The following is a 4,506-nucleotide window of genomic DNA, read 5'->3' as shown; positions in this document are numbered from 1 at the left end:
GAGACGTCTATTAGATGTCTTTAAGATGTTTATGATTTAGAATGTATGTAAAACTGACATCTGAAAGACGTCTGTCAGATGTTTGTCCAAAGCAGATGCTTTCCAGATCAAGAGATCTTTAACAGACATCTTGCAGACGTACATGTGCTATCTGGGTATCTATCTATCTATCTATCTATCTATCTATCTATCTATCCTGAACATGCATACAAGCCAAGTCAGAAAATCAACTTTATTTCTAAAGTGCTTTATACAATATAGATTGTTACACAGCTTCACAATAGTATCAAATTCACATTCTGTTGTAAAGCAGCTCTAACAAGTCAATAGTGTCATTCTACAGCTCAAGTCAGTTCAGTATTGATTCAGTTCAGTTGCGTAACTGTGTAAAATCCCTCAGTCATACATACTGTATATACAGTGTATATGTGCATATGAGTGCTATGACAAACTCCTGTTCTTCACTGCACTCTGAACAAGCAAAAGACACACGAGAGTAGTGTTTTACATTTTTCACATCTGTGTGTAGTTTGGCGTGTATGTGGCCGTTTATGTTTGTGTGTAGAGTTACCATGCAAAGAAAAGTTAAAACAGTTCTCAAAGAACTTGCTTTTGCAAGATGTGTGTGATGTTTTGTATGTTGTGTGTGTTTTGTGTGTAGAGTTTTGAGAAATGGAGCCATAGTTTCAAAAACTGTGTGTAAGCATTTAAAAAAAAACTGTAATATGGCTTCACTCTTACAAAGAGTTTGAGTTTTGTGGTCAAATTGACTATGGGTGCCTTTGTAAATATTGGCTGCGTAAAGGGCCCGCTCACATGAAAAGCAGGGACCATTAGCGCATTACTGTGTTCATACTGTGAGAAAAAAACTTAGCTGTGTGCTCAGCTCCAAGAAATTGTGCAATAAAATCATGTAGAGCTTGCATTGTAATATCTTTTTCTCACCTCTGCTGTGTGAAACAAGCAGTGAGCTGATGCAGATTATGTGTGCACAGAATGAAACCTGGTTTAACCTCAACCTTATGCAACCTCTGCTGGTAAAATAAATAAATATGTATAGTGTGTAAATGTGTGTGTGTGTGTGTTTGTGTGTGTGTGTGTGTGTGGGTGTGTGTGTGTGTGTGTGTGTGTGTGTGTGTGTGTGTGTGTGTGTATGTGTGTGTGTGTGCTGGGTGTGTTAAACGTGGCTAACAAAACAGTTTATTTAACTTCCATAGGAACTATTTTATTTATTTGTTTGTTTGTTTTTAAATAAAGACCGAACTTGTTGTAAAAGTACTCCTGGCAATTGAATTGGCTTCAAAACTGTGTTCATTTGTGAAGATCATGATGAACAAAATGTGTAAGAATCATAATCTTCTGTTGGTCACAGAGCATATTTTCTGTAACAATTCTAAAGGTAATAGAAAAATCCTTTGTTTGTTTGTTTGTGGAACATGGTGATGCTAACTAAAAAAAAGATGTCATCACTGCAGCACTATTACACACTTCACTTTTAACTATGGCATCTACTACAAAGTATACATTGCCATGACATAATGAAAATGAGCTTTTACTAGGTATCATAAGCCTTCTTGGTCCCTTCCAGTCACTTAATCACAGATTTTGTTTTTCCCATGAACATTTTGTTGGAAACTAACACCACAAAATAAGAAATATTTAAGGAATTGTAACCCCTTACTGCATTCATTTGCTTATATTCATTTGCTTATATATCAACTTATATTCCTGTCATACATCAACATTTACTGTATACAGTCAAATACGTATTAATGCTTAAAGAGAATGGTAGTAAAGTGAGTACATTAGCAGTAGAGAACGCATGCTGCCAGCAGACCTGCCTGACCAGAAACTGTGCCAAATGAAAAGGATTGCAGCTGTCTTTATGCAGTGCTAACTGGCCATCAAGGATTCATGCAGTCTAACAGCAGGGTGCTGGGTGTGTAGTTTCATCTCTCTGTCTACAGCAGTTTAACTACATTGCAGCATTATGCAGTTATATAAGGTCATTTCTGTAGCCACACTCTACTAGGGGAAAAGGTCACGACTCCAGCTTTTCTCCAGCAGTCTTTTCCAGCACCGCTCAAATGCAATGTAAATGTGCAATCAAAAATGGCTCTTTTGGGTAACAACAGCAAAAAACAAAACAAAACAGTAGACTTCTTTATATGGACAGATGTTGGTGGAAGTCAGGGGGCTGTGGTATTTTTATGCCCTCCCACACCTGACCTCCCAGAATAATGCAAAATAACCAGACACAATAATCAAAGCAGCAAACATTTGTAATAAATGGCAAAATCGGTAACATAAGAATGAGGCAATTCATGTAATGTCTGTTGCAGCGCATGATAAATTGCTGCCCCAAATTTGTCTGCCTCATAAAACTCGGGGGAGGCGGTGGTAGGGTCATGAATAAAATGACCAGGGGAAGGAAAGGAGGTTTCACATTCCATGTATAAAATTAAATGCCATTTGAATATTTGCTTTGTTTGAGTTATGAATAATTTTTCTAGCTTTCTCTGTACTGGGGTGAGATGTGAGAGTTCATAAAGCAAATGATTTTATCCAATTGCAAGTGCAATTAAATGAGGCCAGTAAGCTAAAGGTTAATAACCATCTTTTATAATATGTTATATAACTTATACATTTATATTGCCTTATTCGGAGTGTCTGTTTAACCCACCAACGTGTGATTGAGCTAGACAACATTACAAAAGACAGCTTGTCAAAAAACTGCTCCAGCTCCAACAACAACTCCTTTGTGGTAAAACACGTAGCACAGACTGTTTGACGCGATCGGCCCGAGTTCGAATCCGCCTTTTTCCGAACTCATTCTTGTCCCTTTTCACATCTCATGTCACATCGGAAAGGCATTTATTTTCAATAAAAATTAAGGAAAATAACCGAAAAGTTGAAAATCGGGTAGGGTTAGGTGCAGGGGAGGGCTTTATTGTCCCAATATGTTAGCATCCATTTGATAATTTTAATAAAACTTATCATTTACACTCAATATGTCATTAGCATACGGTTTTATAATGTACGAGGTGCAGATAATTGCCACTATTTGCAATAAGCAGTATAAATAGCAGAAAATACTGCTATTTTAACAGTGTAAATAGAATCTATAGCTATTTGCATTTAGTTTAAATAGCATATCACTAAGGAAATAATGCTATTATTTTCACTTAGTGCAAATAGTCGCTACTTGTAGTTAGTTTCAGCAATGGCTTTGATAGTTACAACTTAGCATTTATTAAGACATACAGATTGGCTAAAATAATGTATGCTTATAAACAGATTTCCCAAAACTCCCATCATCTCTCAAATGGCCCACTGTTTCAATAGGGTTTGGCTGGAGGTTGGAAGTGCATTTGACCACTGACAGACAGTATGTGTGAGGTTGTATGCCACAGCAGGCAACACCAGATGTTCAACAGACCTGATATGATATCAGCGTTCCTCAGATGCAACCCTGGAGGGCTTCTACCCTGCAGATTTGATTTACAACCATGAAGACACATGAAGCAGCTAATCAAGGTATCTGGAGTTACTAGAAAATTACAGGTAGGTTAGTTTGATCTTAAGGTGGGTAGGTGGGTTTGAGCTAAACTCAGCAGGGCAGTTGCCCTCTAGGGCCTGATTTAAGGAACTCTGTAATAGAGCATGAAACTGATGATTAGACAGCTGTTGAGATGTGATTTGTGCAGTTGGTCGATTATTTTTTTCTACCCCAACATACCTGGATGACCTGGGGTGCATTTCCCACAGATTGAAAGTTCACTGTTTAACCACCACTATGAAGCATTCTTGAAGAAACTAGCTTGTCATGAGTTGCCAAAAAGTGTAGAAAGACAGGCAAAGATTGTGGGATCGTCAGGCTGGGTAAGATAAGTCAAGTCACCTTCATTTATATAGTGTTTTATACAATACAGATTGCTTCAGTTCTCCTTTGGCCTAGGAAAACAAAGTTATTTTATGACTCCAGGTTGCTTCACAAGTCAGAATTATGGATTAATATTATTAAAAGTATTTGCAAATAGCTCCTTTTGATTAAAGACCAGGATATGTCATGTTGGCATTAGATGGGAGAAAGAACCTCTCTAGCATGAAGATAGAGCTGCTATACCATACTCAATGTGCATCGATCTGCAAAGCTAGAATGCTAACATATGAAATAAGATATCAATAAATGACTCAAGGAATAATTTTTCTTGATTTTAATTTAAAGGACATTTAGGCTTTGCCATTGTCCTCTTGTCTTTTAAAATAGCAAATACAGATATGAGATATAATTCGCAGGCAGGTCAATTAGGCATTTTCTTCCTAAAATAACTCTTTAAGACTACTTTCCAGGCTTTGGTGCATAAAAGTGTCCTTAATGTGAAAATGATAAACTTTATATTAGTTAGAGACAAATGGTGTCTCAGGAAATGTATAAAAGAAAACATCTGATGCGCTACACATGAAATTAACAAAACGGATGATCAACCACTAGACAGCAGTATG

The sequence above is a fragment of the Sinocyclocheilus anshuiensis genome, unplaced genomic scaffold (assembly GCF_001515605.1).
Source record: "Sinocyclocheilus anshuiensis isolate Anshui unplaced genomic scaffold, SAMN03320099.WGS_v1.1 scaffold1360, whole genome shotgun sequence".
Classification (NCBI taxonomy): domain Eukaryota; kingdom Metazoa; phylum Chordata; class Actinopteri; order Cypriniformes; family Cyprinidae; genus Sinocyclocheilus; species Sinocyclocheilus anshuiensis.
This window is presented reverse-complemented; position numbering follows the sequence as displayed.